This window comes from Vicia villosa, unplaced genomic scaffold, assembly GCF_029867415.1.
Source record: "Vicia villosa cultivar HV-30 ecotype Madison, WI unplaced genomic scaffold, Vvil1.0 ctg.000014F_1_1_3, whole genome shotgun sequence".
NCBI classification, from domain to species: domain Eukaryota; kingdom Viridiplantae; phylum Streptophyta; class Magnoliopsida; order Fabales; family Fabaceae; genus Vicia; species Vicia villosa.
Window position 1 is genome coordinate 79,473 of NW_026704943.1, and position 14,360 is coordinate 93,832.

The following is a 14,360-nucleotide window of genomic DNA, read 5'->3' on the forward strand; positions in this document are numbered from 1 at the left end:
TATTGCATCTTATTAAGTTGGCAATGGTGGTGGGAGTGATGCTAAGACGAGCGTGTCGAATTTCAGAATCAATGGTGGTCCTACCTTCAGGATCTATGCGTAAAGACGCATTCATCCAGAATTCTGCCACCATGTTGGGGGTAGATAGCACCCTCCAAGACTTCTTCAAAATAGAAGTCCAGTTCTTGGTTGACAAAGAGGGTTTCGATGTTGATAAAGTTACGAACAAGTTCATCCTCAGAGAGTCTGAACTCGCCTCTGATGAGGGCTTTGATGTTGTTAAAGGAAAGAGTTTCAGCCATTGCAAGGTAAGAAAGGTTTTTGAGAAAGAAGTTGTGTGTTTTCTTTTTCTGTGCTTGGTTTGGAGAGAAAGCGCATGAATGAAGAAATGAAGGCAATATTAGACCCTTTATATAGACTGGGAATACTGAAGGGTAGTTTTAAATTGTTAATGATTGATTGGACTGCGTTTGGTTTTCCAAAGAGAGAAGTTATGGCTTCCGCCGTTTCCCGCCCTTGGAAGTTGAGAAGTAATCATGAAACTGATGCACGCACGTCTTAAACTGACGTTTTGAAGAAAGTGACGTCACTGTTCAATAATGATTATGGCTAGAGAAGTGGAAACGTCAAGTCTAGAGGCAAGGATGCTGCGAAAGATGTTCAGGTTCTACACGTTGTATTAAATAAAAGCACTGTAGAAAATCTAAAGATATATTTTGGCAGAAATATTTAGATTCGCCAAAATAGTGCTGGCAAACATTATAGATATGAACGAAGAAAATAGGAGTCAAGCATACGAATAGATGTTTCTAAAATAGTTTCGATTACAAAACGAAAATGCAACAAGTAACAGGATTGGAAACAGCTAGTTGAAATCTTCAGGGAGATCCTTTTTGATCTTCAAGTATTGAGTCTCCCACGAAGACATACGAAGCTCAATTAGTGCCCGTTGTTTCTTCAATCTTTCGATCTCTGGCACTAATTTTTGTGCAGTCTCGAAATGTTTAATTCCCGACTGCACCACTTCGAGCAAATCCTGTTGGTTGGATTTTTGTATGGCTGCTTGACAACGTTCAGCTTCCTTTATCTTGTCCTCGAGTACTTTTATCTCTTGTTTCCAGGAGTTAATATTCTTCTCATAATCATCAAAGGCCTTCTGATTTTCTGAATGTTTAAGCTTGAGGGCCTCACCTTGTTTCGTTGCATCCACAGCAGAATTCCATGAAGAGTCATGAGAGGCCATTGTCTCAGATAGCTCTTTTTCGACATTTTGCTTTCGAAGAATGTTGGCTTGGAGTTGCTCAAGTAGAGAACCTAGCAGAACAATTACCTATGAAACTTTTGTGGAGACTTGAAGCAAATCTACTTTCTTTAAAAGTTGATTTAAGTTGTGACTCTTAATAGGTTCCCGGTTGAGAACATCCACAAGATTGACCCCAAAGAATCTCTCTTTTATTTGTCGGAGGAGGCTAGGAATATCTTCTTTGTCACTAGATTCTACAGTTACAGCTGGAGAGACATCAAGTTCCGAAGGCGAAGAAGTATTCACATTCATGATAGCCTTTAGGAAACTAAGAGGATCAGTTTGCTTAAGTTGTTCCAGCTCCGAAGGAGTAGGCTTCGCAGGGGCAAGCGTCGAAGTTGTCCCAGGAATGGTTTCTGTATCAAGAGTCGAAGTTCCTTGAGGATCTTGTTTTTCTGGTTTAGAAGTCTCTTCCATAGCATCTTTCTCCGACGCAGTATCTTCGCTGTCATGTGGTTGTGGGTTCACATTGTCGCTGCCTGAGAATGGGTGATCTTCTTCCAAATTTTTGTCTTGATGAGTAGGTGGGGATTCGTCAGTGGATTGGCTTTCTTCGACTGGTTCATTAGGCAATATGGTGGCGATTTGCCTAACATCTTCGAAGACTGGCGAGAGAACATGAGTTTTGTTTTGAGAAGTATCTGTATTAAACGGAGCAAAGTTAGTCATAAAGATAAGCCTTTGAGGGGTTTAGTTGACGAAAGTTAAAGTTTGACAATTACCGTAAAGTTTGTCAACATTAATGGTAAAGCCATGATCCTTAAAACCTGAAGTGGCAGTGCCAGCGTCATCCTGCAATAACAAGGTAAATGTCAGTTCAATTATTTGGTTAAAATCACAAGATAATATGTGGGGTGGAACCCAAATACCTTGGTTGGGATATTGTCAGGACTTGAATTATGACTTTCCACAACGAAAGCATTACTAGCAGTTTTCAAAGGAGACTCTTCAGAGGACGCCTTATCGCCAGGAGAAGCAGCTTTAGAGGGACTTATCCCTTTCCCTTTTCTTGAAGGGGTAACAGCTTTTTGTCTCTTCTTGTGTCCTTGTCTAGTTTGGGGAGGGGATTTATCTTCGCCATCTGAGGCAGTTGTTGAAGAAACTTTCCGCTTCGAACCTGTTGGGGGTTTCGAGCTCTGGCAAATAGACGATAAGTAAGATGGATACTACTCACAGATTGTACAAGATTAAGAATATGAGATGAGTATGTACCGTGGGCTTCTTGCCAGTGACGATGGAATCACTTTCACTTGGTTTGTTGCTCTTAGATGTCCCAGAATCTTTTTGGGCAGAAGCTTCCTTGATCTTCCTCCTTCGTGCAACAGCTGTAGTTGAAACTGAAATCAGTATATCAACAAGGAAAAGAAAAGTCAGTCGAAAAGATTGTCTTAATCCAAACCTTCAGGTATTGGAGTCAGGACACGAACATGTTTAAGATCTATATGAAGATGTCCTTTGAAAGTATCCAAGGTATGCTTAGTCGGAACCACTCGTTCAGCGCGTTTTTTGGTATTCTCTCGAAGAATTTTGAGAGCATTCCCACACACGAACCAGTCTGGGAAAGGAGGACTTAGAGCCACACCAAAATCAGCACTTGGTAGTGGAGGGAATTTTGGAGGATTGAGTTTGAAAGCCACTTCATAACGTAGTTCTAGTCGAACATACGAGGGCAATTTCAACTTATCCAGTTTGGCGGAAAACTTTTCGCGCAAAATGACTGCAGCCTCACGAACGGTCCGACTAAGATCATCAGGCCTGTAGATAGTTTCAAAGAATTTTTGGAAAGCTTGGATTTATTTAATATGAGTTGAAGTACCTTTTTGAAAATTTTCCTGCACATTAGTAAAAGCTGCAGTTAGTTCTTGAGCAAGGCTATCAGCATCAAAGATTTGAGAGCTATAATAATCCGTCCACCATTGATGAAAATCTGGTGTAGAGCAAAAAGCAGGTTCGAAAGGAACAGGAGAAAGATTGGTGGTGCCAACGTATTTGTTGATTTTTGTTTCACATTCTTCTTCAGTCAAGTACAAGGTATGGAAACACATATGGCTCCTTTTCTCATATAAGCACTTGGGTTTTATTTGAACCAACCCAAATTGTCTCGAGACCAAATTTGGTTGATAGCACATGAGAATACATTGACCTTTTGATGGTCGAAGGCGATGGGAAAATAACCTTGGAGTCAGAAAAGCTTCCCAAATTTCCATAGACTCAGTTTGTTGATCCTGAGATGTTGATGGGAATTTTCGAGTAAACCATTCGAGACCTATTGTTCTGTGTACAAATGGGGCCATAGAAGGATCGAACTGGTTACGCCGGGCAAACATCATTGAATATGCCAGAAAGTGTTCACGAAGCTTTCCAATTTCTTCTTTTGGAGTTAGGTAAGCTAACCTGGTCCCTTCTATAGTTCGATTTTTGATTTTGCTATCCTCCTCATTGACGTTTCCTCGAAAAGGAAGATGAGTTTCGAATGTAGCATTAAGCCACAGTTGTAATAGCCAGAAAGGACCAGCATAAAGTAAACTACCGGATTTGAAATTCTTGGTAAGGTTTGCAGCTTCGCTGAGGTTTTCATAAAGAGACCCTAAAAGCAGTTGGCTGAGGTTGAGCTTTTTTCCAGCATGCAACTGATTAGCCATGCAAAGGTACCTTTTTGCAACTTGTATGGATCTTGAGCAGAAGGCACATCGTGAGAGCCACAGCGCTAGGAAAGCAATATGCTCTTCATCGGATACTGTCGTTTCGGTGGTGATATGGTGCTTCTGGATGAATGCAGTATAAGTGACTTGCGAGTCATTAAAACCAATAGTATCATTATCCATTTCATTGGGATCGAAGGTTTCGCCAGTTGGTCGAAGTCCTGTAATCGCAGCCACATCGAAAAGAGTAGGGGTAACCATTCCACATGGGAGATGGAAAGTGTTGTGAGAAGCATCCCAAAAGTGAACCGCTGCTACTAACATGGGTTGGTTATATTCTAAACCTGTTTTTGACAGTTGAATCAAATCGTATATTCCTAACGATTTCAAGAAGGATTCTTTCTGTTTCTTTACTTTTTCTAACCAAGCATAGTACGAATCAGGATCTTTGGCTAAAGGAATTGACCTAAACACTTTTACAGAGTTGGTCATATAATTTAACCTAATTTTCGTTAAAGCTAAAGGGGTGACAGTTGAAGTTTCTTCAATGTTAGCAGATTTTCCTGAGGGAGAACAACCATCTTCATCTATCTTAATTTTGCTAACTAATGGTCTAGTCTTGTAATAAGCAGGGAAGAATCTATTCAGAGATGGGATGTTTTCACCTGGTAACGGACCCATAAAAGCAAGAGATTTTCCAGAAAGTTCAAAGGGAATGATTACCTGGGAAGCGTAAATAGCGCGTATTTCTTCGGTGTTAGGGTTTTGAATGTGTTCTTGTTCCCCAGACCGTGTTGTTGATTGGAGCTTCAGAACAGGTTGAAGAACATTTGAAGATGAAGCCATAGAGAAATTTTTGATTAAGGGAACAAGATTTTTGAAAAGATTGAAGATGTTTGGTTTTTGTTGAAGAAGATGAAGAAATAGGAATGAAAGGTTGTATAGAAGTGCAAGACCAAGTATTTAAAGGTTTAACGGAAACCCTTTTTAAATCTTTTGGGTAAAACCCAAAGAACACGTGGCGGCTGGTGATTTAATCCAACGGCGGTCGAATAAGTTAGCTTCACTCCTAGTATGTAGGAGTAATGATCAAGAAGTAAGGTAAAAACGTGGGAATGTAAGTTATGAGAAGACATCTTTGAAAATGACAAGACGTTTCGGAAATAGGGTCATCAATGATTATGACGTTAGTCAGCAGTCTTGGAACTCTCAAAGATCAATAAAGAACGAAATCTTATAATGACAAGAAACGCCTATTTCTGTTGATTCTCGAAACAGGCATTTATTGGGGGCAATTTGTTAGCTGAAGATTTCGTTTTGTAATATTTGTCCTTCGAAGAAGTGGAAAATCGAAGGAAAGATGGTTGCTGATGGCCATCCCTTAAAAATAAAAGAATGGCTACTGATGGTCATGCTTCGAGAATAAAGATTTCTAAGTTCGTTATGAAGATAGTGAATACTGAAAGCTAGTGAAAGTATGTGTCTTCGGGGACTTAGACAAAATTTATAAAATATATTCAAGTATTACTACTTAGCGTGTTTTCGTAGTGTTTTTAAATACACTGCCACGCGTCGAAGACGGACTCAGGCGGGAAGATTTGAAATTCGAAGACGGTTTCGTAACTGTCCAAGTAACAGATGGCGTCGCTAGAAGTTCTTATGAGAGACGTGGCAGCAGATTAGTGTAGGACCGTTAAGGTCGAAACTAGTATAAATAGGAGTCTTAATGTTAGGATTCTGTGTGTTCATTTTGTACAAATCACTCACATATTTACTCAAGTATCAACCGTTAAGAGAAAGAGTTCGCTGAGAAAATGTACGTATGACACCACCACTTTAATACATGTGTATTATCTTTCGTTTTCAAATATCTTCCAGAATTACTGCATTTCGTTTACTTCTCGCCATTTACATTTCTGTATCTTTATTTTAATGTCATTTACTTTCGAATTACTTTCATGTTATTTACTTTCAAAGTCTTTAACGTTTCTGCATTTTAAGATTCCTTACGTTTTAATAGTCCTTTTAATTTCATATGTTATGTTACTTATCTTTTCGTTGAAATCACACTTACATATAACAAAGTGATTATCAAGATTATTTGTTCTTTAATCGAACAACGCTTATTGAAGAAGACGAATCATGAATATGGTTCGAATGAACATTGATAACAATCTTCTTGACTATGTGTCCTAGGATCAATCTAGTCGATCCTGCGAGTAACCAAATCATATTTATTATAGTTTTGAAGACTAGCGGTTGTTTACTGGAAATCACCGTAAACAGGCAGCTGGTCGGATCCTGCACTCTGCTTACGGTACGTTTGATTTTAACACATTCTCGTATTTATTTATTTATTTATTTATGTTTCGTATTTATTTTTAATACATTATCGTATTTGTGTTTCAGAGCTGGATCATCTCCTACTTCTCCCGCATCCACGACTTCCACATCGATCCTGCGTACGTTGACGCCATGCCCAGGGCCGTCAGATACGCCCTCCAGAGGGGGAACGATGCGGTGGGACCATACCGCCTGTACCTGGACCGCACGATGCACGACGACGTCACCTGGAGGCCGTTCGCCGACTATGCTCAGGTTGTCCCCTTCGACGGGGTTGCTCTATATTCAGGCTGGTTGGCATGCGGGACCGGCATCATGGTCCGGTATCTCCCGGAGCGGTGCATGCGGCAGTTTGGGTTCGTGCAGATCATACCCAGGTCACCCTTCGAGGCTGCTCCTGACACAGTGACCAGAGTGCAGCTCACTGCCATATGGGAGGAGTGGCAGCATCATGTGGTACCGGAGGAGTACCGTCGCATGCGGGTCACCCAGGACTGGCACAGTGTGGAGGGGTACGTCACATGGTTCTACCGGGTGTCCCATCCTCTCTTGAGACCCGACGTTCCCGGCGCTCCTAGGCCAGCACACGAGGAGATCCTGGAGAACCGGCAGGCGGAGGATGACCACGCCATTGATCTCCTTCCGATCTGCCAGCGGATAGAGATGCTTGGGCGGGACGCGTTGCATCGAGGTGTCATTCATCAGGGCGGTCCAGAGGCAGTCGCCGTGATGGAGATGATCGTCACTGATGCGGGCCGTGCGGCGGGGTACAGGCGGCAGAGGAGGGCCCAGGGTGAGCGGGTTAGGCACACCCAGTAGTGGTGGGGTTTATTCATTTTTTGATTTTGGATTGTATATTTAGCACACTATTTTTATTTATTTCGGTTTGTATATAATATTTTCATATTAGTATTTTTTTTTGTTTATTTATCATATTAGTGTTTTCAGTCTATCTATTGTTTATTTTATTTGCCGGTAACGTTTAATTAAAATGCGGTTGCGTTTAAGAAAAAACATAAAAAAAAAACACAGTTTCTGCATAATTCGGAAATGAACTTCCGAATTCACCCCCCATGAGGTGTTTTCGGATGTTCATCTCCGAACGCACCCCCCATGAGGTGTTTTCGGAGATGAACTTCCGAATCAAGGAAATTTTTTTTAAAAAAAAGCGCTTCGGAAGTTCATTTCCGAAGCAGGGGTAGTTTGAGAATTTCGCTGGGGGTGACCCCCCCATAGGGAGGTGGGTAAAGAAATTTTCTTTATTTATGAAAAATTTATCCGCACCATAGTTTATAATATTTACTTGAGTATTTTGATAGTGCACCATCGAATCATAAATAGTTTTATTTTTTGATTTAATCTCTCTTTTATTTTTCTGTATATATGTGATCTAGTAGATTTTTGTAACTTTCATGACAGTTAGTAACAAATCCGTGCGTTCGCACGAGTTCTGGTATGTGATGCGTATTTGTTTTAGATGTATATTTTTTAATAGAAAAATGTTTGATATTCGTTAAAAAATAATAATTGAATATATATATAAAAAAATGTCTGGTATCCATAAAAAAATAATAATTGAATGTATAGAAAAATGTCCGGTACCCGTGAAAAAATAATAATTGAATGTATAGAAAAATATCATGTACCTATAAAAAAATAATAAAATGTATAGAAACTTTTCTGGTACTCGTAAAAACATTTAGATCAATAAGATTTTTTAATACAAAATATAATTTTGTTATAAAATATGTGAATAATAGAAGCTAAAAAAATGTAATAAAAAAATAGAAGCTAAAAAAATCATGAATGAAAAAAATTAAAGAGAAATCTTATTAATATAAAAAAGAAAATAGTATTTGAAAATAAGAATAAAAGATAGGAAGATATATTAATTCATTAGGAGTAGAGGAAGATATATTGAAAAATGTCAGGTACCCGTGAAAAAATAATAATTGAATGTATAGAAAAATTTTCGGTACCCGTAAAAAAAATTGAATGTATAAAAAAAAGTCTGGTATCCGTAAAAACACTTAGATCAATAAGATTTTTTTATACAAAATATAATTTTGTTATGAAATATGTGAATAATAGAGGATAAAAAAATGTAATAAAAATTAGAAGCTAAAAAAATTATGAATGAAAAAGTATGAGAAAAATTAAAGAGAAATCTTATTAATATAAAAAAGAAAATAATATTTGAAAATAAGAATATAAGATATGAAGATTTATTAATTCATTAGGAGTAGAGGAAGATATATTGAAAAATGTTAGGTACCCGTTAAAAATTAATAATTGAATGTATAGAAAAATTTTTGATACCCGTAAAAAAAATTGAATATATAAAAAAAGTCTGGTACCCGTAAAAACACTTAGATCAATAAGATTTTTTAATCCAACATATAATTTTGTTATAAAATATGTGAATAATAGAAGCTAAAAAAATGTTGCTAAAAAAATTATGAATGAAAAAGTATGAGAAAAATTAAAGAGAAATCTTATTAATATAAAAAAGAAAATAATATTTGAAAATAAGATAGGAAGATTTATTAATTCATTAGGAGTAGAGGAAGATATATTGATAAATGTCAGGTACCCGTTGAAAAATAATAATTGAACGTATAGAAAAATTTTCGGTACCCGTAAAAAAAATTGAATGTATTAAAAAATGTCTGGTACCCGTAAAAACACTTAGATCAATAAGATTTTTTATTACAAAATATAATTTTGTTATAAAATATGTGAATAATAGAAGTTTAAAAAATGTAATAAAAAATAGAAGCTAAAAAAATTATGAATGAAAAAGTATGAGAAAAATTAAAGAGAAATCTTATTAATATAAAAAAGAAAATAATATTTGAAAATAAGAATAAAGGATAGGAAGATTTATTAATTCATTAGGAGTAGAGGAAGATATATTGAAAAATGTCTAGTACCCGTTGAAAAATAATAATTGAATGTATAGAAGAATTTCTAGTACCTGTAAAAAAAGTAAATGTATAAAAAAATATCTGGTACCCGTAAAAACACTTAGATCAATAAGATTTTTTAAAACAAAATATAATTTTGTTATAAAATATGTAAATAATATAAGCTAAAAAATGTAATAAAAAATAAAAGCTAAAAAAATTATGAACGAAAAAAAATGAGAAAAATTAAAGAGAAATCTTATTAATATAAAAAAGAAAATAATATTTGAAAATAAGAATTAAAGATAGAAAGATATATTAATTCATTAGGAGTAGAGGAATATTATTTGAATTTGAAATTTATGAAGAAAGAGAAAATTGAAAAAAATATTTTAATAATATATTATACATGTATAGGTGAATGAGTTAACAATGTACAGTAAAAGTTGGTATATGCATTGACAATGTGAAGATTGATTTGATTGGTATAAAAATTTATTTTATTAAATATATTTATTTGTGAATTAGAAACAAAGAAGAAAATGTAAGAAAGAAAGAGAAGTTTGATAGAGAAACTATCCATATGACACAATAGAAGAGCAATAAGAACATTTTGGTATTTGGCACAACATATAATTTTCTTATATTGTAGATATAAATATACCTCTTATTTTATAGTAAAAAGTATTTACTAACATATAACTATTGCCTAAGTGACTATAATGACGTGAATAGGGCTGACAATGAACCAAACTAACTCGAGAATAGTTCAAAACTCGATGCGAAAATTAAATCGTTGAACTAGGATAATGAACCAAATGAGCTGAGTATGAGCTAAAAACTAAGTTCGTTAACTAAATGAGCTGAACTTGAACTATACATGGTTCGACTCGTTAGGTTCATGGGTCAATTCGATTGTATATTTGCTCTAAATCTTAGTATCATATTTTATCTTAATCTAATGGTTTTAATTGATAATTTATATTCTCTAGTGAGCAAAATATTTCTACAAATAATTATACAAATAAAATTAACATCGTATAAATTTTAATCTTATAACTTTTATTTTATTTTTATATTTATTAATTAAAAAAATATTAATTTAAAATGTCAAATATATATATATATATATATATATATATATATATATATATATAAATAGACTTTAAAAAATTACTTTTAAGTTTGTGAAATAAGCGAGTTGAACCTAACAAGTTGAATCGAGATTTTCGTGAACTTCTAACCAGTCGAGTTTGACCTGAAAAAAAAGTTCGAGATAAACTCGAACTCAAACTCAAACTCGGCCAATTCTTAGCGAGTCGAGTTTGAGCTGAAAAAAAGTTCTTCGTGAACTCGAGCTCGAACTCGAACTCGGCCAATTCTTAACGAGTCGAACTGAGCTGAGGCGAGTTCGACTCAACTCGACTCATTTCCAGCCCTAGACGTGGACTTAGACATTATATTTTTATGAGAATTATCATGTCTAAATTTAGTATATTTTATATAGATATATATTAGATATAAGATATAGTATCTGTCACTGTTATAATTAAATACTTTTTTTTAAATTCAAGTATATTTTGTAGAAAATATAAAATTAATATTATATATATATAAACTTATTTCAACATGTCCATATATTTTTACTGTCATATGGTTCATAAATATTACTATCATGACAGGTAGACTCAAACCTACGGAGTCCATCCACACTTGAATTCAAGTTAACAAGTGAAAATTCAAGTTGATTGAGTTTGAATTCAGGTGTCACCCGATATTTCGAGTGCGGGTTTGAGTAGTGTGAAACCCGCAACCGAAACTCAAAAACACACCCGCTTAGATCTCAAATTACATAAGTGTCACTAAATATCAACTATATAACTATACAACTATAACTATAATAGCTATAACTATAACTATATAACTATTATTAGAAGATGCATGCACACTACCATTTTTGTCCTTCACTTAAAAATTATTTGCACAACCTAAAGGTTAAAAGAGTAAATACATAATCTTTCAAATTAATACAATTACAAAGCTATCATTTGCTGACACATGACAATGCAATAACGAATTCTTTTTTGTCTTTAGTAACATTTCTTTCTCCATTTTCTCTTTTCCTTTTTATTATTTTAAGCATAAATAAATTAAATTTTTTTAATAGAATAAACGAAACACATAAAATTTCATTCAACCAAAAACATAATTATTTTATAATTATTAAATAATTGTTTTTAAATATCAAATTTTCTATTTTTCTCACGGGCTATCAGCAAAATACCTATTATATTTTTTTTAAACACAAAATTCTTATCATCAAATACCAAAATTTATATTTTCCTCACGGGCCACTATTAGCAAAATACATATTTTATTTTAATTAACCATTATCTTTATTTGAGGCACAAAATTCTTATTTTCAAATATCAAATTTTTTATTGTTTTCACGGGCCAATATCAACAAAATACCTATTTTATTTTAATTAACGATTGTCTTTATTTGAGACACAAAAATTTTATTTTTAAATGTCAAAATTTTTATTTTTTTACGGGCCATTATCAGCAAAATACCTATTTTATTTTAATTAATAATTATCTTTATTTGTGATACAAAATTCTTATTTTCAAATGTCAAAATTAAATTTATATTATTTTTATTATTATTAATTTTATAATTAAATAAATCATTTTAAATTTACATCTACATTTAAATAAAATCTATATATTGTAGTAAATAATTTACCTGTGCAAAGCACGAGTATCTTGCTAGTATATATAAGTGTAACAAATTAGACCTTAAAATAAATTCATGAACTAAGCCACGAATCTTTTTGTAGTTTTCTCTTTGTCAGAATGTTTAGTGAGAAACAAGAACATAATTGAACAACTTCATGGATAGATTTTTGTTGGTATTTGAGGTAGTAGTGATAATTTAGAATGTAGTTGTATGGTGTAAAAACTCTGGCCGATAGTTAAAAGATAGTAGTAAGTAGTGTGAGAGCTACAGTATCGGAGCATTTAGTAAAATGGGACAAGAGGCAACACATAAGTAATCAATTTGTTACAGGAGGAGAGTAATAGTATGATGAAGCCTTCAATATTATTGATATTAGACGTTAAAGGCTTAAATACAATTACACATATGTTTGTCTATTTATAGGTGCTTGAGGATGTTTTTAGAATAGAACTATCTAGGCTTTTGTTTGTCCTTTCTATATTACATTGACATAGAACTTTCTAGGCTATTAGTTAATCTAAGATTAATTGGAACACTCTAGAAACATGTAGTAACTTTAGACTATTCTAGTTTTCTCTAAACAAGGAATATCACGTTCCTTAGTTGCGCTTGTGATATTCCTTGTTTGTCTTGTTAAAGACTTCTAATAAAGACCACTTTTGTTGTCTAGTTGCATGTGAATCTACTTGTCGTTCTTATTGAATAATTCTGACAAGGATCACTCTTGCTTCTTAGTTATTTATGAGTCTCGTTGTCATTCTTGTAGAAGAATTTTGACAGGGACTCTTTCTTGATCTAGTAGATGTATTTGTCTCCCTAGGCTTGTACTCAAGTTGAGCCTCAGAGGTTACAGGTCTCAATTTTTTTTATCGCCTGGACTTGTGCTTTATCTAAACTCGAGTGTAATTTTCCATAGGTTTACGATATTAGGTGGACTTGAAATTAAGAGGGTCGAAATGTTAGGTTACCTAAACTTCTCTCTCTCTCTCTCTCATTTTTATTTTTGGGTTTTAACTCAAACAGAGTCGGGCCACATAACTACATGTACTCCTTTGTGTTTGAGCCAGAGACCTCGTTTTTCTAGTTTTAATAAAATTATTGGTGACAAGAATAAATAGTTTGCTACGCCCTGTGAATGACCGAACATAACTCTGATATCACTGTTAGTTTTTGAGTTAGTATTGATAGTTTAGAATGTAGTTGGGTCGTGTAAAGAGCTCTGGTTGATAGTTGAAAGATAGTAGCAAGTAGTGTGTGAGGTAGTATCAGAGTATTTAGTAACACAAGACAAGAGGCAACACATAAGTAATCAATTTTTTGTAGGAGGAGAGTAATAGTATGATGAAGCCTTCAATATTATTGATATTAGAACTTAAAGGCTTAAATACAATTACACATATGCTTATCTATTATAGGTGCTTGAGGATGTTTCAAGAATAGAACTATCTAGGCTTTTGTTTGTCTTTTCTACATTACGTTGACATAGAACTTTCAAGGCTATTAGTTAATCTAAGATTTATTGGAACACTCTAGAAACATGTAGCAACTTTAGACTATTCTAGTTTTCTCTAAACATTGTTATATATTTTTGCTAGAATGTTCTAAAAGTATGCATCAATTTCAACAATTTTAATAACGGCTATATTTTATCCGTCTTCCTTTGTAACTTCCAACGTGACATGTATGTCCACCGTGTTTACCGTGTTACTTGTATGTGAGAGAGACCTTGGGGAAAATCATTTACCTGTTTAAGTTCTAGTATATTTTACTTGTCTTTGAGAGACCTTGGGACAAATGACTTGCTAGTTTAAATATATTCACGTAGTATAACTGTGTTTACCAGCTCAAAATGTTTTATTTAAGTGATTTACCAGTTGAAATAAAGCACTTAAAATAAGATGGAGGAAGAACCCACCCATAATAATATACAGATGGATTAGTAAAATGGATGGAAAATTGTAATGTTGCTCTTGGAAAGTTATAGAAAAATTGATGGAAAATTTCAATGCTGCTCTTGTATTTTATGTGTTTTGTTGCGGGTTCGGGTGGAAAAACTCAAACCTAACGGGTGTGGGCGTGGTGTTATTTTGCCACCCGAATAACCTTTGGCTTTGGGTTGGGGTGGTGATTTCGGATGCGGATTTAGGTAGTGTAAAGCTCGCACCCGACCCTACCCAGTGTCATCCATAACTATCACATATATACGAAGGAAAACTCCGTCTAAATCATTAATGTACCTCGCATGACTCATGAAATACAATGTCAACCAATTTTATAACCGTCTTGTTACACTTAATGTTTGACGTACTTAAGTGGTTGACTCCTCGTGTAAAAATCATTCGAGTGTGTGTCATGGTTACTCGCCTTGGTGCTGCTGGTACAAGCTATCAACGATATCCTCCAATTCTAGTACTCAAGTTTTTCCA